Here is a 23,227-nt window from a genome sequence, read left to right on the forward strand (position 1 = left end):
TTTGGAGGGATTTTTGGTTCCTTTCAGCCTTTGGGGGGTGTTTGGGTGCTGGAGCTCCATGTCTCTGGTATCTGGAGTTCACCTAAGTGGTTCCTCCTGGCCTCCCTCTTCCCACTTTTCTGATCCAGGATTCATTTTTAAATCATTTTTTCACGACCCAGAGACTCCCTTTGGGGCTGGAGTGTTGGGAATTGGGGTTGTTCACTCTGGAGAAGGGAAAGCTTTGGTGCGACCCCAATTTCCCAATTTCAGCCTCCCAGGGCCTCAAGGCCTAGGAGGAAGATGGAGAGAGGTTCTCTGCTAGAGGAAATTGCTTCCCACTGAAAGAGAGCAAGCTTAGATGGGATATTGGGAAGGAATTCTTGGCTGGGATGGTGGGGAGGGACTGGGATGGAATTCCCAGAGCAGCTGTGGCTGCCCCTGGATCCCTGGCAGTGCCCAAGGCCAGGCTGGACAGGGCTTGGAGCACCTGGGACAGTGGAAGGTGTCCCTGCCATGGCAGGGATGGGATAAGATGAACTCCAAGGTCCTTTCCCACCGAAACCATTCCATGATTTCTCTGATTCTACCCCATAAAATCCCAGCCTGCCTCTGGGCTTGACCATCTCAGGAAGATTGAGACTCAAACGTTAAAGCCATGGGATAATCGGGGTCGGAAGGGATTTCTGAAGCTCTCCTGGGCTGTCAGAGCCAGAGCAGCTTTGATGTTGCTCAAGGTTGCTCAGGTCCATCCAATTCCTGGTAGTCAGTCATCCTGGAAGAGCTCCTGCCAGAGCTGGCAGGGATCAGCTCCCTCCTGGCACAGAGGCTGAGCACTGCAAGCATTCCATGAAAAGCCAGATGGTTTCCTCAGCCCTCCCTGGAAGAGTCTCCTGGCTGGCTTGGAGGCAGTTTAACAGAGGGACACGGTGGAATGGAAATTCCAAAGGGTAACACTCCTAACACCTTGCCCTGCTCGAGAGGAAGAGGGAAAAAAATTAATTATAAATGAAAACAGAGATCAATTGGCAGTGAAGCCATCCGAAAGAAAGGCGGATCCAAAGGAATGGCAATTCCCTGTTTGTCCACCAGCCAACTCCCATCCTCAGGATTTCAATTACCGACCTCGGTGCCTGGAGGTGGCAGGAAAGGCTTAAATTGTTCCACGTGGAGCTGCAGCTCAGAGGGAAGGAGAGGGATTTATTTTTCCTGAGGGGAATGGGGTCACGGTGATTTCTCCTCTCTCCATGGACACACTACAGGGGGAATGTGGGTTCTGCTTGGGCTTCCAGAGAATTTGCTTTGAAACCTTTCAAAATGTCTCTGGAAGTAAGAAAAATGTTCCCATTCATGAATGCTCTGGAGCGAGAGGGAGGGAGAGGAGAAGGAAAGTCCATGGTCAGCTGGAATAAATGCAGCATTGCTGGGATTAAAGGGAGAGGAGAGCCAGGGGGAACCATCATTTTTCATGGGGAAAGAAAAGAAGTCAGCTCTCAGAGGAATGGCTTTGCCAGAGCTCAGGGCAGCCTTTTCATTTTTATTATTATTATTCTTAGTGGTTTGAGTTCAAAGTGATCTCCTCAGATGTATTCCTCTCCCCGGGTTTGGATTCCTGGCTGGTGGCTGTGGCTGAGGTGGTTGGAACCTCGAAAAGATGGGAGAAGTGACATCCCCACCCACCACATCCCATCTCTGTCACCTTCTCCCTGTCCCCTGCCTCTCTACCCAGCCTCGAGCAAGAAGTCCCTGTCCTAAAAATATTTGTTTGACATTCAACCAGGTCAATTAATTTTTTCTCTCCTTCCTGGACATTTGTGATGGCTCCAGTTTGGTCATGATGGAAAGAAACCACTGGATTTTTGGGGTTTTTTGGAGCGTGGATAGGAGGGAATAACCAGCAAGAAAAAGAGTTCTGGGGTCAGAGATGGGATATGGGATATGGATTATGGGATATGGGATATGGGATATGAGATATGGAATATGAGATACGGGATATGGGATATGGGATATGGGACATGGGATATGGGATATGGGATATGGGATATGGGATATGAGATATGGAATATGAGATATGGGATATGGGATATGGGACATGGGATATGGGATATGGGATATGGGATATGGGATATGGGATATGGGATATGGGATATGGGATATGGGATGGCACAGCCAGGGACGTGCTCTTGGCTCATGGATTTCCTCTCTTCAGCCTCCTCTGTCCATCCTCATCCTCCCAGTGAGGGAATTGGGAGATCAGCCAAGCCCAGACCCTGCTTGGAGCCGGGTTCTGCCCATCCTCCTGGAAAATGCCTGGCAAAATATAAAATATATTTCAGTATAAAATCAGTTTGCTCCTCTTGCCGGCAAGAGAGAAACCATTATCCCCTTCATTACAGCTGTAATTAAGGCAGGATTAAAAGGGACAATAAAACGCTGTTAGTGCTGAATTTATATAGGGTCTGATTAAATACCTTTATTGAAATCCCATTTAACCTGTGCAGGCAACAAGGGGAAAATTTCTGTGTGCAGAAATCTGATTTATCTCTCATAAGCCGAGCCTGGCATTGATCTTACCCTCTGCAAGGACCTGATTAAATCTACACATGCATATATTTATATTTAAAAAAAAAATAACATGCAGAGAAACTTTGCTGATTTTCTCAGCATTGAAGCTTGCACGAAAAATATCACCACATGAGGTTTTTTTTATTATTAAAGACATTTCTAGGTCTGACTTAGACTCTGGTGGTGATCTTTACAAACAATTCCTGTTCCATTTTACCCACATTATTCAATGTTCACTGGTTTTTGTTTTTAGTGAGTTTATTAATAATTAAGTGAATAAAAGAAGAAAATTCTGATTTAAAAAATTGATTTTTCATAATAAATATATCATTAATCTGAACCCTCAAAGGATCAAGGCATCAGAGAAGATTTTTTAAACTTGCTAAGAAAGTGGGGATGGTGGACTCTGAAGAAGTTGGAGAGTTTTGTTTCTCATTAAAAAGTTGGAGAAATTTGTTTTTTCAGAGAAGTTTGTTGTTCTGAAATCACCTCCATCCAGCTGAAATTTTGTCAGGAATGTTTTTTTTCTTTGGGTTGTGTCCTGTAGGGAAAGTTTTCCTGAAAATAGGAACACACTTTGTGATTGCACAAATGCCCAGCCCTGTGCTGCTGCCATCACCTGCCATGATTGACACCTGTCACTCAGAAAGGCAGGGGCTCCTTCTTTTGGGATCGATCCCCAAATTAAGGAATAAATGGAGGGAAGAGGAGTGGAGGATCCTCTTTAGGATCAGCCTGGCAGAGCTAAGCCAGGTTTATTTGCTGGGATATCACATTGGGTGGGGCTGGAGAGAGCAACGCACGAGCTGAGGCTTCCCAAGAAGCAAAACTGGATTTTACAGTTTTTCCTTACAGAATTTACAGATTTTCCCTACATCCATAAATGAGGAAAAAATTCCATAAGCGAGGAAAAATGGGACGGCACCATCCACGTGCCTCTCATGGCCCTGGCTCTGAGCTGTGAAATCTGTGAGAAACTTTCTTTCCATGGATCTTGGGCAGGCTGGGGAGGCCCCTCTGGCCGTGCTGCTGTCAGGGAGATGCTCAGGCCCTGCCTTGACCCCGCTGCAGATTTCACACTGGCCGTGCTAATGGGAAGGAGAATTCCCCAGGGGACCCTAAATGTGTCTGTCCCTGCTGTGTCCAGGCCATTCCTGCCAGGAACACCCAGGGATGCTGCTCTCCAAAGGGTGGGACCATCCAAGCCCTTCCCATGCAGCTCATCCTGCTCCAGCAGCAGAATTAGCTCTAGATGCACTTTGCAATTTGTTTGGTTTTTTTTTCGCCTGAAAAACCCCAGCTACTCTGTGTTTTGTGAGTTGGAACGTTGCAAAAATAAGGAAAAAAAAAAACCCAAACATAAAAGCTCTGAAATCAAAGGTTTCCTGTTATAAATAATCTTGTATCCCTCAGGCATTGAAGGGGAAAATATAGCCAAGATTAGATTAAAAGATTTTGGGGGCTTTCTGTGGTTATTTTTTAATTTAGGAAAAAAAAATCTAAAAATAACTTTGGTTGGTGGGAGGTTGAGGTAAACGTTTCTTTGCTGTTTTGGGATACGTTTGTTAGGATGGAGTGTCAGTTTGTCTTTCTGGCACAGGCATTCCAAGTCCATGTGTCTCCACCGCCAGGGATCCCAAATCTCTCTGCCTTTTCCAGAGTGAAAATTTCACACAGCAAAGAGCTGCAGGATGTGATCCCTTGAAAAACCAGTCACAAACCACGAGGAGCTTTAAACCAGCTGAGAGCCAAAAGTGCTCAAGGGCTTTTAGATATAAACATGCTGATTTTTATTCAAAATTTGTCATTCTTTTCCGAAGTGACAGCAAAGAGTGGATTTTTAGATTTCTTTGTGCTCTCAGTACCCAAAACATCCTTAGGCCAGTTTTTTTTTCAATTGCAATTATGAAATGTAAAAAAAAAAATAATATTATTTTCATTTTAGAAGCACAGCTGAACATTTAATTTGAAATGTCCAGCTTCTAAGAAATAATGAGTAATTGTTGCTTATGACCTTAATCTGCCACTTATAATTAAATCTTTATCAAATCTTCTTTTTTTCCAAGTTATAATTCAGGATTTACTCCAAGTGTAAAAAACCTGAGAGACATTGAAAGTTGTTGTAATTTTCTTTTATTATTTTCATTTAATCTACCATAGAAGATATTATTTCTGGGAATGTAACTGCTACCAGGAAAACCATCACCTTGCTAACGTGTTTTCTTTAATAAATATGAATTTAAATGTCTGCTGGCTTAAACAGCAGCATTTTCTGTCGTGTCCCATTATAAACACCCCATGGATGAAGGCAGGTGCAGCCTGAGCTGGGAAAATGTAGTTTTGTCCTGGGAATGGTGGGGGAATGGTTCTGATCAGAAGGAAGAATTTGGACAATTAACGAGCAGCTGGGATGGTGTGGGAAGGTTGGGTTAATTAAAAGGGCTGATTAAAGCTATCCATGAAATAAATAAGGGCAAGGAACTTTGTCTTTTCCATCTTGACCACGTGGAGATTCTTGGTTCACACTCTGCCTGATCCCTGTGGCAGACATGAAGCCAAATATTCCTGACAGGCTCAGGAGGAGGAAAAGAGGAGAAAGCATTGGATTCAGGCCAATATTTCCCAAACTTTCAGGGTTTTTCATGGTGATTAAATTCTTGCATCCATTGCTTCTGTGTGAGTTTGTCGTTTGAAGGCACAAGAAATGGAGATTTTTGCCGTCCTGGAGTGACTGTGACTGGCAGGGATTTTCCTTCCCTTGGCTTAATGGAAATTAATCCAGTGGTGCAGACATCAGCAGGAACAAGTGTCCTTAGATTTCTTCTGGACAAGCTCCAAAATGTTGTGCAGGATTCTGTTTCTGTTTCATTTCCAGGCTTTATAGCATTGGAGATAATAGAAAGTTAAATAAACTCGACTCGGTCCTTTGCTCTGCACTTCTTTGTGGCTCCCATTTCCCTGAAAATCAAGGCAAAAAAACATACACACACAGGGTCAGAGTCTCATTTCATATCAAATTTGCTCACAGCTAATTGAATTGCAGTGAATGCCTGAGAATTCTGCAAGGGGAATTTCTGGACAGAGTTACCTGAACACGACTTGAGTGGAATTTCCAGTGGGTGTAAAACCCAGCACATGTGCTCAGGAGATTATTTACCCTTTCCTGTTTGCTTTTCTCTTTTGAAGTTCCCAAATACACAAGGAAGGCAGCTTGAAGCAATTTTTGCAAGCTCTTCACTGGTGAAAATTTAAAAATAATAAGGGCATATGCCAGTTGGTTGGACTGAATTTCCTTGTGATACTCAATCCAAAGAAAGACATTCCTGGTAAAATGACCTGGTGCAAATTTGTTTAGATCTTGCACATTTAACCCACAGCCAGATATGTTAGGCTGTGATTCTTTATGGCACAGCTGCAAGAGCAAGATATTAATAGAAGTATTAATAGTTAGAATAAAAATAATTGTCAGCAAGTCGTGTGGTACTGGAATTCTGGAACACACAATGTGAAAATGCAGTTGTGTTCCTGTAAAAAATCCATAGGCACACATATGGTTTCATAATATATCCTAGATTGCAAAGAACAAATGGAATTTAGGAATGATTTGGTTTACAGTTCCCCTAAGTAACATTATCTTGTTAAAGACATTAACCTCAGGCCTTTACTGTTATATATTTGCTTTTATTGTTTTCATCCTGGGGAGCAACCTGTAGGAGAGACACTCAACAGGAAAAGAAGGTTCAAAGGGCATCAAAACATTGATTTTCAAGATGGCTGAACAGCTGTCTTGGGAGCACTGTGCAATTATGAAAAACAGACATCTCTCTTCAGCCTCCCTTATTATTAAAGATCTTCCCAGCCCTTCCCAGCACTAATAACTGGGGGAAGATTTACCTTGGCATCGTTGATTTTCCTCCACGGGCTGTGCTACTCCCACTAAATCGAGTTTAACAGGATGAAATAAATTCTCTGGTGAGCTGCATCCAGCGAAATGCTGAAAGAAAGAGTGAGAATGGCTCGAGCAGCCTCTCCCCAAAAAGATTTCCCTCCAGCTGTAGTGACCCACATGGGATTTCTTCTTTCTGTTCACCCTCAGGGCTTTTATCCTGGTTTTTTGGTTTTTTTTTGTATTTTGCTGTGGGTTTCTGGGGTAGGTATGCACAAACAAACAAACTTCAGGAATAACATTTCCATTTAAGTTGCCGGACAAGTCCATATTCCAAGTGCTCTCCAGGTTTGCGCCTATCCCTTGACACAGGTGTTCTTCCTTGGCTTCCCTTCTAAACGCCTTTGGCAGCTCTTCCTTCGGCTGTCCAGGGACAAATCCTCTCCCACCAGGATCTGTGCTGTTTCCAGAGCATTTTCCACAGCTTCTCACCTGCTTTAAATGAGCCGAGGATGGGGAAATCTCTTTGGTCCTGATTGCATCATCCCCCCAGGCTCGGCTTTGCAGATGCTCTGAGCTGAGAGGTTTTAAACTGGGCTTGGCTTAATTGTCCCCACGAGTGAAAATCCCTGCTGGTCCTCAATCCCCTCCCCTGAGTGCCCTGGCCAAGGTGCAGCACCAGGCTCAGAGCTGGGGGCAGTTTTGTGTCCCACAGGAGGGTGAAGGAGCTGTCCATGGAACTGTCCTCCCCCAGGAAAAAAAAAAAATAGGAAAACCCAGGAAAAACAGAGGTGATGCCAAAATAGACCAAACCATGAGAATGGGACAAGATGGGGAAAACCCAGCAGCTCCCAAGGGGAGAACAAACCCAAAACGATGCAAAATGCAAACGTTCCTCGAGTTCCATTGCTCGAACAGGACTCCAAGTCCCAGGATTGCTTTCCCAAATAAAATTGCTTCCCCAAATAAAATTGCTTCCTCTGGAAAGTCCTCGTTGCGCAGCTTCCCCAGACTCAGTGACTTTCAAGCCCTTTGCCTCAAGGTTTCCAAGCTGGGGCAGCTTTTTTGTGTAGTCCCAGCTTCAAAGGTCATTTTGGGGTATGTGATGTTGCTTTTTTTTGCTTTTTTTTTTCCATTTGCAGTTGTCCTCTCCCAGTCAAGGCAAACAGTCCATCCAGCGACATCCCTCCAGGAGGTCACAGCACACAGTTCACAGGAGCAGGCAAGGCTCTTCAGATCTCCACCAGCTCTCATTTCAGGCTCCTTGCGAACTCGAGCACCAACCTCGTTAATCAGTTACAGATGAAGGGTTATATCTTTCCCATGACCACAAGAGATAGAGACTGATAAAAAAAAAAGAAAAAAAAAGGAAAAGATAAAATAAAAGCCCATATGGCTGAAACTGTGGGTTCTGGAAGAGAAAGAAGCAGCTGAGATGTCCTGTCAAGTGGTGTTGCTGTTTCTGCCTCTGCTGGATGAGTGTTTGGGGCTCTTTGCTGTTCCCCAAGGATGTAATTAGGATGCAGCACGGTGGGTCTCCATTCCTGGAGCTTCCTGGAGGCCAGCAGCTCTCCAAGGGTTTTTTTCCTTTTGTCTTTTCAATAGGCTAAGAGTTGGGAGCTTGCAGCTTTTCCTTACTGTCACAACAATTTGCTGCAGAGAGAAAATGAACAAATCCTGTGGCAATCGGTGAGGGGGAAGAAAAAAAAATTAACATTTATTCTGCAATAATTCTGAATGAAGATGTGTTTCCTGAGGCAGACAGGAATAATTGCACAGTCAGATGCCAACGCTGTGTTTAAAAGATCCATCCGCAGTATTTAACCACGTGCTGCCTTTTACAAACACGGGATTGTGGTTCTGTCAGCGCTATTTCCACCTTTCAATGGAATCCAAAGATCCAGGAATGCTGCATTTGGATGTATGAAGTCATCAAAATCCCTTTTCCCCCCCGTTTATCCAGCGTGCTCTGACGGCTTTTTTCCAGACCAAAGCTGTAGGGTTGTGTTGTTGGATGCTGACGGGTGGAAAATTGGTTGTTTAAATTCCAGGAAATGTCTGATTTTTCAACTCCAACGGGTTTGTAATTAAGGAAGAATCCAGCTGTCAGCCAGGGGAGGAATTATGAAATGTTAAAATCACTGGGGGCGATGGAGAACAATTAACATTCTCAGCCGTCGGGCCGCGGTCTCCAAGCGCGGGCTCCGTACCTTGCACACGCTTGTGGCCTCTTCCACTGAGGGCTCCGGTGGGATTTGGACACGACCAGAGAACATTGCATTACTTCAGCTCTTCTGGGGTCAGGAAAAAGTCATGGAGCGCTGGACTTTCTTCTCCTTGAAGTCCACAATCAAAGGTCCAGAGCCAAGTGAGTCGGGTGATGAGTTTCAGCTCCGTTGGCTTTGGTGGCTTCAGGGGGAAGTGCAGCCGCTGAGGAGCTGACACAGGGACCTTGTTGGGAGAGGGACTGTGGAAAAGCAGCTCAAGATCTCACATCAGCCCAGGCAAAGCTGAGTATTGTGGTCCAAGGGCTCGGGAACCAGAGCCAAGCCGGCCTCTTGCTGCTGTTGTGCTGGGAGGAGGAGGAAGGTGAAGGCAAAGAGATGGATCCATGAGGTTGTGGTGGGGTTGGCATGGACAGAGCAGCTGTCACTGCTCAGCTGGAGCCTGCCCAGCCTTGTGGTTGTGCACAACTTCTGGTGGGACCCCCTGGGCTGGGGCAGATCCTCTGCTCTGAGCACCTGAATTTGGGTTACAGCGCCTGGTTCTGTGCTCAGTCCATGGAAACCAGGGAGAGACCCAGGACCATGAAGCTCAAGCCAAAGGCAGCCAACCCACCCAGCAGGACTCTGTAAGAAGCAGTTTGAGGAGCAGTTATCTCATTCTGGGCTGTGACTGTTCTTGTTTTATTATTCTGTACATCCAGCCTGGATTTCTACCAGCCCAGCAATCAACACCAGTGTATTGACACGTTTGGAACTGAGGTTTATTTAAATCTGTCTTTGCATTTGTCCAATTCTGTGTTATATATAATTCTTTGGCACTCCTGTGTTGTGCCCACATTCCTTAAGTGGAAAGCCAGCCTTGTGAGATACAAGTCACACTCATCTCCTGTCAGCTTTAAAAGGTACTGGCTGGAGGACAAAGTAGCTTGGAAGAAGTTTTGATATTATCTGGAAAGTAAAGAAAAAGAAATCCAGGATGTGTTATAGTTGGAAACAATCAGCAGAGATAATGCTGGACTCAGGGAGGTGGAGAAGAAGCAGCCAAAAGGTGACCTGGAGGGAGGGAGGGAGTGTGGAATTACAGAGGGCATGGAGTGTTAGGAACCATGGTTGTTTCCTGGGACATTGAGGAATCCATGGACGGGCTGGGAAAGGGGAGAAAGTCACATGAATTCTGCTCTGCTGCTCTCCTTGCCCAAGCTGGATGCGAGTTACAGGGGAGCTCAAGCCAACAAGCTGGATCCCAGCTCCCTTGTCAGATCCAAGTTTCATCTGCCTCACTCTCCCAGTGTTTATATGGGAACGCCTTGGCCGGTGTCAGCACTCCTTGAGATGTTACAAAACCAGGGGAAGTGGGATCAAATGTGGTCCAAACTGACCCACCAAAGGCCAACCCTACAACACCGGGCTGGGAACTCAAAGGTGAACCCCCAGCCCTGTTCCCCTGCTGGTCCTGAGGTGTTGGACCCCCGCCCACCCCTCTTGTCCCTGAGGATGCCCCACAGGAGCTCTGAGCCTGCAGGGGCTCTGCTGGATTCCCCTCCTTGCTCTGTTCAGTACATCCAAATGAAAACTCCAAGACAGGATGGGATTGCTTTTCTACTCCTGAAGAGCCCCAAGCCAAGCCAAGAGGCAAATTTTGGGTTTGCTCAGGTTTGACCCTTCTGAAAAACACAGGGTGAGCTGAGAACTTGGGCTCTAAACCTGGATGTGAGCCTGGGCTCAGATCTGCTGATACCAGTCCTATCTCTCTTTTGGGGATGACATAAATATTTAAGAGTGCTCAGCCGGGTGTTTTTGTAAGGAACAGGGATAGTTTGGGATAAGAAGATGAGTCACGATTCTGAGATAGTGCCTGGCTGTTACTGGAACACGGTAAGGCAGCTCTATCGAGTCTATATTAAGGAACAAGATGAATAATTATTTAAGGATGAAAAGCCACATTTCTTCATAAAGAGAAAATGTTAGCAGCTCTGTGACTCTCTCCTTTCCAACACAGAGAGTTTCACGGAAAAGAAGTGATAAAACAACCAAAAAAACCCCAAGAAACAGAAAGTGTGTCTCACATGCAGGGCCAGGAAACAAAATTCCCATTATTTGGGAATTATCTTCTTAGATAGAGATGTTTTGGTAGAGAAGAGATAAAGGTGTATATTGAGAAGAGACTGCTGTGGCCAAGGCTTGATGAGTATCTTGAATTGGGATTGTTCAGCCTGGAGAAAAGAAGGTTTTGGGATTATCTGTTTGCAGCCTTCTAATGCCTGGAGAGAGATTGTTATAAGGAATTGGAGTGACAGCACACAGGGAATGGCTCCCACTGCCAGAGGGCAGGGATAGGTGGGATATTGGGGAGAAATTCTTCACTGTGAGGGAGGTGAGGCCCTGGCACAGGTGCCCAAATCAGTTGTGGATTCCTGGATCCCTGGCAGTGCCCAAGGCCAAGCTGGACAGAATTTGGAGCAACCTGGGACAGTGGAAGGTGTCCCTGCCCATGGCAGGGGAGTTGGAATGAGATGAGCTTTAAAATCCCTACCAACCCAAACCATTCCATGATTTTATTATACATTTTCTGATCTTCACTGCTGTAATTTTTGAACCCATGGAAACTGTGAGTATCAATTAATTTCATGGGATACAGAAAATGCACATGGAACAAAACCTTGGGCGTTTCTCATGGGGCGGGAATGCAGAGGCTGCTGTGGGTGAGCTGGGCACCAAGTGACCACTGACACTGCTCCGAAGGACAGCCTGACTTTAATCCTGTTGTTAACTAGTCACCTGTGCCAACCTGTCTGTTAGGATAGGAGCAAACCCAACCTCTTAAAATAAAGTTGGAGAACAAAACAAAACCTCCTCCCCTTCCCATCAGAGGCATCCTCAGCCCTGCCCGCTGCATTGCTGAGCTTGGAGCGGGACTGGGAGCAGGGAGCTGACATTACACACAGCCTGTCAGCACACACTCCCAGAGCCCAGGCACAGCAGGACAGCCTTGCTTGTGACAGGTGGAAAAATGCTTTGGAAGCAGAGCTTTGGGAAGAGTTACAGCCACGGAAGACAACGATTCCCTTTGCACTTTATCAGCCGCGCTTCCGATGGGTGCCGAGCTCTTGGCTCATCCTCAGGGATGGGATGTCAGATAAACCGGGACTTTGATGGAGCCTCGCTCATCCCCAGCCAGGGAAATGCAGGATATAAAATATGGGAGAGCGGGTTCTGGAGGAGGTGTAACTTGGAGAGGCTCCACAGCATCGGTGGGGCTGGGCTGATTTATCCAATCTGAGAAATCCCTGCTGGAATTGAGGAAATTTCTCTGCCTTGCTCTTGGAGGGGTGGGAAAAGGAAAAAAAAAAGAAGTCATAATGAGGATGGACTTGTCATGGTTTTGAACAATGGAAATTCCTCTTCTGGCAGCTCGTGGGGAATGTCACTCCTCAGGGGAGTGGGATCCTCGTGGAATCCTTCCCACTCAGGACATTCCATGATCCCAAACCCATGGGTGGCTCACAGGTGCTCCCTGGCACGATTCTGGGTGGTTTTGTGGGGGGGAAAAAAAAAAAAAAAGCAAATTAAGAGTCTATGAGATTGATTTAACTCCCTCAGGTCAGTAATTACCAGGGCTATATTGTGGGAAGATATCCATGATTAATCCTTGGAATTCACCACCACAAAACACGGCTGAAGCCAGAGGAGTTGCTGATTTCCATCCCAGCCTGCAGGATTATGTGAGCAAGGTTGTGTTTGATTTGATTAGTTTGGGAAAAGCTCAAAGCCACAGCAGCTTGGATGAAATCAAAGCTTTACATGTTTTGGTGCAGGGCTGAAACCTGAGCCAAGGGCTGTAGGGAAGCCAGGGGAAGCTCTGACAGGTTATTCCATAACTTCCCAAACTGGGGGTCCTCCTTGCAAGTGTGGCACCACACAACAGCAAAAATTCCAACTGATGAGGAATTACCCAGGAATGAGACCTAAACTCAGTCAAGGGGGTAGAAATCTCTTCCTTGCTCCAAAAATCCAACTGAGGAATAACCCGGGAACGTGCAGACCTAAACTCAGTCCAGGAGGCAAAAATTTCTTCCCTGCTCCACAAATCCAACTGAGGAATTACCCAGGAATGAGACCTTAACTCAGTTCAGGGGGTAGAAATCTCTTCCCTGCTCCACAAATCCAGCTGAGGAATTACCCAGAACGTGCAAACCTAAACTCAGTTCAGGAGGCAAAACTCTCTTCCCTGCCCCACAAATCCAACTGAGGAATTACCCAGAACGTGCAGACCAATACTCAGTCCAGGAGGCAAAAATCTCTTCCCTACTCCACAACCTCCCAAGGAAAACCAGGGGATTTTTGCTAATGCTTTTGGCTATCCCATCCTTCCCATTACAGCAGATCTGTGCTGTGCTCTTCACCTTGAACTTGGCCACGAGTGGCTCCATCAGGAGCTCTGATGGATGGATGGACAGATGGATGGATGGACAGAGGAAGCTCTAATGGATGGACAGGGGAGGCTGTGATGGATGGATGGACAGGGGAGGCTCTGATGGACAGACAGACAGAGAGCCCTCTCGTGCCTCCCCAGGCCGGTTCCCTTCAGCAGGTGTTTGCTGTGTCTGAGCCTCCTCTGTTTATAGAACCCCTGTTCCATTTGGAAGGATGAAAAATATCGCTGGCTTTTATTGTAAACAGCCTTCCCTTCCCTTAAACACTGGAAGGAAAGGTTACAAGATTAGTCACAGGCCTCTCCCCCCACCCCACCTCGCTCTGCTCTCGCTCCCAAAACCCAGCACAGCCACATCTGCCCCAGGGCTGGGGCTGGAGCAGGGTGTGGGGCTGGGAAAGGGGGAAAACCCAGGGGTCCAGCCCCGTGTGGGACCCCCTGCTCTGGGTGAGGGGTGTCTGCAGCCTGGGGGGTCTCTGGAGCTGCCCAGGGCTGCCTATCAGCTTTCAAACACAAGCTTGGATGAGTGTCCAGGTTTTATCTTCTGTTTGCTGCCAACAAGTCTCATTTTGATTTCTTTGCCTTTTTTTTTTCTCTCTTTTTCTTGTTCTTTTTTTTTCCTTTATTTTTTATTTTTTTCCTTGACTGAAAGCTTCACCAGGGGAAGCCAATCTTTCATAATGAAAGAAGCAGAGCCAGGGATCTGTGTCAAAGGGCTGAGGAAGCACAACGAGGGCCGGCCTGAGCTTGGTGCTTGTGTAAGGTGGGTTTGGAGACGAGATGGAAAGGATGGGATGGGTTTGGGATGTGGAAATCCAAGCTGGAAGCAAAACTTGGTGGCTTTGCAGTGACCCTAATGCAGACAGAGCTCCCCAGAACTTTCTGCAAGAGGCTGGCCCATGGATGGAAGGAGTTTTCCACATTAAAGACATAAAAAAATTGGCACAGCTTGACCAGAGAGGCGCTGGATGCCCCAAAATTCAAGGTCAGGTTGAACAAGGAGCAACCTGATTTAGCTGAAGACGCCCCTGCAGGAAGGCTGGACTAAAAGACCTTTAAAGGTCCCTTCCAACCCAACCTAATCTGATTATTTTGGCCACCACCAGCAGGGCAGCCAGGCTCAGGGCTCAGATTTGCCCTGGGGATGGGGATGAATGAGCTCTGTGCAAAGCCCTCCAGCTCCAGAGGGGCATGAGCATCCTGACAGGGCCTCTAACATAAGGCATGTGTGTGTGAGAGCCGTGGCATGAATCATCAGGGAGCTTTATTTGGGATGCAGAGTCAGAGGAAATTCCACCCCTGCCCCGGGAGAAGGGGAAAGCAGGTGTTTTTTTCCATAAACTGTCCTTAGCCCTAAAGTTAATGGCCATAAATTAAAGCAGCAGGGGAACAGCAGATGTTGCTCTGGGAATCCATGTGCATGGAGGTGAAAACTGGAGGGATTTTTTTTCCTTTTTGAATCCAAATCCAAAGAGATGTCACACCTTTTTCCTTGCTGGCTGACAGCTCACAGGGATTTGAGAGCTGCACCTTCCCACCCTGCTGCCTGCTCTGGCTCATCCCAGCACAGGGAGGGGCAGGAATCCCAAATCCCAAATGTCCTGCTTCCCTCTGGGTCTGGGTATCCCTCCCTAGAGTGAGTTGCAAGGGATTTGTTTGTTAATTGAAAGAACCCCCCCAGTATTCTTGACAAGATCTAATTCTCCATTTTTTCCCTAAAATCCCTCAATTCCTGCCCTGTGGATCCCTGCGAGGAGGCACTGGGGGCCTGGCACCCAGAATCACCCAGGCACATCCCACTCTGATGCTCCCAGGGATGGAGAGGGGGGAAAAGATGCTCCTTGTGGAAGAATTCCCTTGCTCATGGCAGGAGGTTGGGATGATCTTTAATGTCCCTTTCCACCCAACCCATCCTGTGATTCTGTGATCCTCAGCTTTTTATTTTTTTCAGCCACTTTTCCAAGCAGATTTACCCCTTTCCTATTTGCTGCAACTCGATCCTCCAAAAGCAAGCAGGAGGAAAAAAAAATAATAAAAGAGAAGAAAAAAAAGAAAAAAAAGAAAAAGAAAAAAAAAAAAAAAGAAAAAAGAAAACCAAAAGCCCTGGGGCTAAATTGAAGCCATTAGTAGCCTCGAACTGATGACAGGGCAATAAATTACTAATTAACCTTGGGGGCGAGTTCAACACCTTGGGGATAAGTGTGAAAACACGCAGTAATAAGCCCTGACACGGGCAGGCTCCCGCCGGGCCGGGCCGGCAGCGCTGCCTCGGCTTTTGCGGGAATTCTGCACGGGTTAGGGAGCAGCACAGGGGGACGCGGGGCTGGGACCTCGCACCTCGCCTGGCCTCGGTCCTGGAAAAAAAAAACAGCAAGAAAACAGCATTTCTGCCTTGTTCTTGCAAAGCTGCTTCTTCCTCGGGTGTCCGAGGAAGAAAAAAAATTTTATATATAAATATAGATACATATATTCTTCTATATATATTATAGTTATATACATATACATATATATATATATATATATATATATATATATAATATATATAAATATGTATGTATATATATTTATATATTTATATATATTAATATATAATATATATAAATATATATTTACTTGTATATTTATATATATTTATAAATATATATTTATACATATAAATTTATATATACATATATATGTATTCTATGTATATCTATTTATATATATATATTTATATATATAAATATATATTTTTATACAATAGATTTTATATATTTTATATAAATATATAATATATAATATATATTATATATTAAATATATATTAAAATATATAAATATTTATTTTTTTCTTCCTTGTATATATATATATATATATATAAAAGTGTGGTTTAGTGCAGCCTTTTCTTCCTTATAAATATATATATATATATATTTAAGTGTGGTTTAGTGCAGCCACACTTAAAAAAAAAATATATATATATATATATGTGGTTATCACATAACACAGGAGATTTTTTATGTCTGTAAATGCAGATATTTGGGTATCTCACTGTGATTCCAGGAGCAGGAGAGTGTGGTCATTATCCCAACCTGAGCCCAGTCTCTGCAGGTTTTCTGTGGTGGTTTGAATTTTATTCCCCAGCAAGGAGGGGGAAATGCAATCCTGACCACCCACGGAGAGCTCTGGAAATGTGACCACGGTGGGGACAGGGAGCTGTGATTGCAGGGGGCTGTGGCAGCAAGGAATCCCCATCTCTGTGCTGGGTGATGATGAAGAGGCAGCACACGCTCGAGGCAGTGAAGGGCAAAGCTCTTCCCACATCACAAAAAACCCCAAACATCCAAACTTCCAGCTTAAAGAGCAGCCCAAAGCCACCTCTGCTCTGAGACCCCCACAACTTCTCTTTTTAATTCTTTTTATTTTCCCTCCTCCTGGGGTGAGCATTTGCAAGGTTCAGTTTTTGGTTCAGTTCAGGTTTTGGTTCATTTTTTTCAGCATCTTGCTGCCGATGGAGCAGGGGCTGTTGCATCGAGATCCTTTCAGCTGTAATGGTGCCTGACAGCTCTGAGAGCAGATAGGGCTCAGCTAATCATATTTTAATAGCCCTACCTTGTAGGGAAGGGCTGGCTCGGAGTGTACCCAGTAATATTTTAATTTCTGAGCTCTGATGAGCATAATTTTGAGCAGGTATTCAGTTTCTTTGTGCTCCAAATCGTGCTCCCAGATGTTCGATGCCAACGGGCTCTAAAGAGCAACTGCACAAATATAATATTTAATACCCCATGTCAGTTTGGGTGTTCCACTCAATTTCCTGGAGAGATCTTTAAATTCATCTTATTTAGCTTGAATACCCAATCAGTTCCATACTCCAGCTCTGTAATTCCACATAACTCCGTTCTCTAATTTCTGGGATGCAAATGTAGAGCAGATGTAAAGGGGGAGTGGAGGGAAGGGGGGATGTTCCTGCACTTTCTGCTGGGCTGGTTATCAGGGAGAAAAAGCCTGTCAGGATTTGCAACAAATGCAGCCCCAGATGCTTTGGGCCCTAAATGAATATTTGGAGAGGAGGAGGAGGAGGGACAACCTGATGTCCCTAACCCTGAGAAATCATCCAGCTCATGATGGAATAAATGCTCCTGTCCCATTAGGTGACCCTGAGCTACCAGGCAGGTGGAAAGGGGCGCTGAGATTTCAGGGTGCTGATGATAAAGGGGAGTTTGTGCCTTTCTGGGCAGTGGGGTGGGCAGGGAATGAGCTGTGATCTCCTGGGATGGCTCTGAGGCAGCAGGAACTCGTTCCTTGCTGGTTCCTCTGCCACTCTGTGACCATGAGTTGCCTTTTCACCTTTGAGTAACCTGTGAGTGACCTCCAGTCTCTGTTCTCACAGCTCCTGGTGTTATCCTGGGCTTATCTGTGCACTGTGAATCAGCAACAGCAGCAGAAATCCCCTTTCCATGCTCTGGTTCTGCTCACTGCTGTCCCCACACCAAGCCCAGCTCTGATCCAGAGGATTCTGCATCAATCCCAACCCAGATCCCTGCCAGGCCAGCTCACATGGTCAAAACTGGGCTGGGAGAATCCCAAAGGCATGGGAACAGACAGGCCACTGACACAACCCCTGCAGCAGCCCCAAAAATGCTCTCAGAGTTGGAAATTGGGGCTCAAAGCTGGGTTTGGGAGAATCCCAAAGGCATGGGAACACACAGGCCACTGGCACAATTCCTCCAGCAGCCCCAAAAATGCTCTCAGGGCTGGAAATTTGGTCTCCAAACTGGGTTTGGGAGAATCCCAGAAGCATGGGAACACTGGCCACTGACATAACCCCTGCAGCAGCCCCAGAAATGCTATCAGAGTTGGAAATTTGGGCTCAAAACTGAGGCTGGGAGAATCCCAAAAGCATGGGAACAGACAGGCCACTGACACAACCCCTGCAGCAGCCCCAAAAACACTCTCAGGGCTGGAAACTGGGGTTCCAAACTGGGTTTGGGAGAATCCCAAAAGCATGGGAACACTGGCCACTGACACAACCCCTGCAGCAGCCCCAGAAATGCTCTCAGGGCTGGAAATTCAGCAGCTGCCACTCACAGCATCATCCATCACCACGGGCTCTTTGAACACAGCCGAGTTATTTGACCTTTATTTTTTTTTCTGCTTTCAAAAGAAATACAATAAAAATGCAATCCTGGCTGCTGCTCTCTGAGCACAACTGACCAAGCACCATATATAGCATCAACCAGGGACAGCCAGGGACTTCCTTCCATGATTTTCAGCAATTCCCCTTCCTCCAGTTCCCTCCAAGCTGCATTAATCATGGGTTTCTTCAGAGAAAATGGGATTAATCTGCCCTCTTGCCTTTTGTTTGGTGTTCTACAGCAAACTTGGGGGGCCTGTGGGGTCCTGTGCATCTCCCAGCCTCGAGAGGAAACAGGAGTTATTTCCTCACTGCATTTCCTGTTCCTCCCAGGTGGTCAGAGCCCCCTGTGAACACTCAGGTAAAAAAAAAAAATCCTCACTTTCTCCAGGCTTCCTTGCCAAAAATAAAATTGTATTTTTGCTCACTGACCTGTGGGAAATGAGTTTGTAGAAAAAATTTGTAAATGGCTTCTAATTGTAGTAGTGTGAATTATCATATCTGTATTGTCTCATCCTTCTCACGGGACTAAAAATAAAAGTTTTTAAAACACCTCTCAGTTACCCCATCTCTAAATCAAAAAGAAGTAAAATCCAACACTGACCCATCCCACTTCTTCAATTTAAAGATCTCAGCAGCTTCAAAAGCTGCATCCTGATCTTTGGGTGTTTGTTCTGGAAAAGCTCAGAATGTGAAGAGGTGAATGTTCATTTCTACCTGTTGGCATCTTTAACAGCCCAGGAGTTTCTCCCTTTTCTCCTCCCCAAAAAGCTTTTGCCAAAGAACTCCTTGGAGACGTGCTCAGTGTTAAGCAGACAAGTGTAAAGCCATGATTGCATTCATAAAACATTAAAAATCCCAAACTCTGTGTTTTATGTGATCTAATCCCAGTCTCTCTCTCACACTGACAATGTAGATCCTTCATGTCATGTCCTTACCAAGAAAACCTCTTTAAAACTTTTTTTTTAATATTTCTTTTTATTTTACTGAGAAAACCACTCATGTTCTGCCACATGAAAGTAGATTTCCCTTCATTCGTGGCCGTGCTGATTGCAAAGCCTGGGAGATCTTCAATTAAATCACTTGGGCTTGGTGTATTCCTTCCAGAGAAAACCATCAAAATAGCATTTGTGTCTCATTACAGCTCCAGCATTATCATCTTTGCCTTCTTGTATTATTTATTTTCATCCTCTGAGTGAAATCCCTCACTCAGCTTTGCAGACAAGGATGGGACTCAGTTCCTCCTGCAGGGACACTGGGAATTACAGGATTATTATTATTATTATCAGTAGTATTAGTTTCTTTTTCTTTTTCTTTTTCTTTTCTTTTTCTTTTTCTTTTTCTTTTTTTTTTTTTTTTTTTTTTTTATTTTTTATATTTTTTATTTCCTTTTGTGACACCTCCCCCTCCATCTCTGCAATGTCACATCATCTTTCACCATGGATTTCCCCAGGACTGGGACATTCTGTTGAATTCTGAGCTCTGTGTCTCCAACCTCCCCCAGGTGCTTCCTCAGACAAAGAAGAAGACAACAAAATTTTCCTTTTCTTTCACCCAGGACCCATGTTATGCACTGAAAATAGAAATATCATTTTAAATGAGCTGCTCAGAGAGACACATTCTCCCAAATACAGATGAAATCACTTAAATATTTTGAAACTGGCAATCTCATATATTTTAATTATAGACTGCAGTGATATTCTGCTGAAAGCAATTACATTGCAGCTCTTCCCACACAGATGGGGAAATCCTGGGGTTGGAATGCACAATGACTTCAGCATTTAAGGCATCACGGATGTTTTTATTAAAAAAATCAAATTTTTTCAGTGTTTTGCAACAAGGCAAGAGGTTCATTATTCTGGACATGGCCTCAATGAATATGGGAGGGGTAATTTAGGCAGGTGAAGGTGGCTGTGTTGGCTCCTGAAGCAGAAACACATGAGAACAACCTTTTCCCCCCACTTTTTGAATGGCCTCTTGTTTTTGCTGAGAAAATGACCCAGCCCTGCTTCGTCAGGACTTTTTAAAACTTGCCACGGCCAGCAAAGATACTTCTGTTTAAAAGCAGAGCAACGCTCCCCTCCAGAGCTCCGAAGGAAGGATATCTGTTTCCCTGGCTTGGGCTGGCCAGCGAGCGGGGCTCGCTCCGATGCGGTGGAGACGCTCAGCTGCAGTTCATGCCACTGATACCCCTCAAAATTAACCAGGATGAATGGGGCCTTTTGAGCAAGGAAACGGGCAGGGATCACAATCATCTCTTTCTAGCCAGGGTTCTGCAGCGTGGGGTGAGGCCAGGGCGCTGCAGCAGAAGGAAAGCAGCAATTTCTCCGCGGTTTCCGTGGCGTGTTGGAAGCTGGGGGAGATCTCCTCGCACGCAGCCCGAACTCACCAGGATATTTTCTGAAAAAATCCTCTTTGCCCAGGATTTTCTCTTGGGAAGCTGAGAGGAATGAAAACAATAATTATCTGATTGCTGCTCCTGTGTTTTGCTGCTTTGGAATGCGGCTTGGGCATTGTTTACCAGCAGGTGAATGTTTGATTGGTTCCGTGTGAATTGTTTTTAATTAATGGCCGATCATGGTCCAGCTGTGTCAGACTCTCTGAGTCAGTCACAGGTTTTTATTATTCATTCTTGTTAAGCTTTCTGATGTATCCTTTCCCTTTCTTTAGTATAGTTTTAGTATAGTATGATATGATATAAGTAATATAAATAATATAACATAAAATAACAAATCAGCCCTCTGATTTATTAATTATTTTAATAATAAATAATAAATAATATAATATAATTAGTGAAATGAATGAAATAATTAGTTATATAAATAATTAATTATATACAAATAATTATATATATTTATAAATATTTATAATATTATTCATAATTTATTATATACTTATATAAATATTTTTATCTATCAATAATATATATAAATAATATATAATTATATTTAATATAATATATATTTTAAATATATTAAAATATATAATTATAATATATAATATAATATATTATATATTGTCTATTATAATATATATTATATTATATTATATTATATTATATTATATTATATTATATTATATTATATTATATTATATTATATTTATTATATTATATTATATTTATTATATTATATATAGTATATATAATATATAATATAATTCATATAATTCATATAACATAAAATAATACATCTTATAACAGATAACATAAAATAATAAATCAGCCTTCTGAGAACTTGGAGTCAGATTCTCATCTCTCACAAACACCACACCCGAGCACCTCGGGCTGGTCACTGCCCATGACTCCCTCCCAGCCCTTCAGTGCCATGGACTGGGGACCATGAATGGCATCCTTCACATCTCCTGGTGGCCCTCAGGTGGTGATGGGAGGTGGCAGAACATCTCCTGGTGCTGGTGAGGTTTTCCTGTGTGCTTCACACAGCAGAGCTCTGCTCGGGGTGAGAAGTTACACTTCTTTCCTGTTATTCCAGAACTAAGTGCTTTGCACATTTGGGAAATATTATTAAGTAATAGTCTGAGTGACGGGCTGTGGTCGGAGTTAATTTCTTCCAGTTCTCCAAGTGTCTAATTACACTTTCTTCAGTGCTAAGTGGATGGATTGTGTCGAGTGTGCAAAGGGCTCTTGTTTAAATTTAAAACAAAACACACAAAAAGAGAAAAGCCTTGGCTCATCACTGAAAGTCAGGGCTAGGGACACAACCCAAAAATCTTCTGACAGCTGTGGTTGTTCTACACATCTTCCCCCAAGAACTTACTGGGCAGAACATACCTGGTAAATCAAATCATCCCTTTTATACACCTCCAGTATTTCCCAGCTGAAAGCTGAGCCTGGTTTAACTTAGACCCAAGAGAAGACCTCGTTAGGCAAACACAGGCAGCCCCATTTTTTAAGGAGTTATTCTCCACTTGGCATCCCTGTGTCCTGCTGTCCACTCCTAGTCCTGGCTGCTGCCAAGGGAAGTGGGCTCTGGAAAGGCCTTTGGGCTGATATATGATGTCACCCTGATTTTTTAAGTTTTTCTAAGCCTTCTGATGTTTACATTCTTGTAATGAACCTTTTCACACACTTTATGTAAATAACTTGCATTCTTTTATGGTAGAAGAGAAATTTGATGGACTGTTGGTTTGTCCAGCGTCATTGGAGAGGCCACACTGCCACTTTTGGAAATCTATAAATGTTGGAGTCAGAAATTAAAAAGTCCCTTTTACCCTGAAAAGAGCAGCCTGTCCGTGCCGTGTTATTTTGTGTCCTACAGTGACAGTGTTTGATCCCAGAGCAGGGTCAGGGCAGCAGAACATCCATGGAATCCCCAGCTGGAAACGTGGATTTGGTCAGACCTCATGGCTGGGGTGTGTTTGGGGAGAATCTGAGCACCCCTTGATGGTTGATGGGAGATTAACAGAGGTTTTACATGGAAGCAGCTCTCAGCAGAAGGACAAACTGTGTTGGGAGGGAATTTCCACTGTAGCCACATTTCACAGGGAAAAGCAAGGCACAGCTCTTCCCAAGAATATTTCTGAGATTCACATTCTCTGAACCTCAGAGAAAGGAAACACGATTCTTATCATTTGCTGTGCCTGTGTTTGTGCAAAAGTAGAATGCAACATGGAGATTGTTTACCCAAAATCATGGTGCTCTGTTTCCTTGGCCTATCAGGGCCAAGAGTGTGTGTGTGTCAGGACTGTTGGGTGACAGTACGGGTTTCAGAACAGTTTGTGCAGTTGTGTGCAGGGTTAAGTGCTTGGCAGATTCAGTTTTAAATGTATAGAATATAGTATAACAAAGTAATTAATTATCCTTCTGATATCCATGGAGTCAAATACATCATTCTCTCCCCTTGTCGGAGCCATCACAACATTACAATATTTCCACCTCTGCTGTGGCCAGTTTGGGAAACCCAAACAGATGATTTTTCTGGTTGTGATTTAAAATTCCTTGGGGTGGGGGTGGCAGGGGAGAAAAGAGAGGCAGAGCCACATCAGGGGCTGAGAGACAAAGCAGAGAC

This window comes from Camarhynchus parvulus, chromosome 11 (genome assembly GCF_901933205.1).
Source record: "Camarhynchus parvulus chromosome 11, STF_HiC, whole genome shotgun sequence".
Lineage (NCBI taxonomy): Eukaryota > Metazoa > Chordata > Aves > Passeriformes > Thraupidae > Camarhynchus > Camarhynchus parvulus.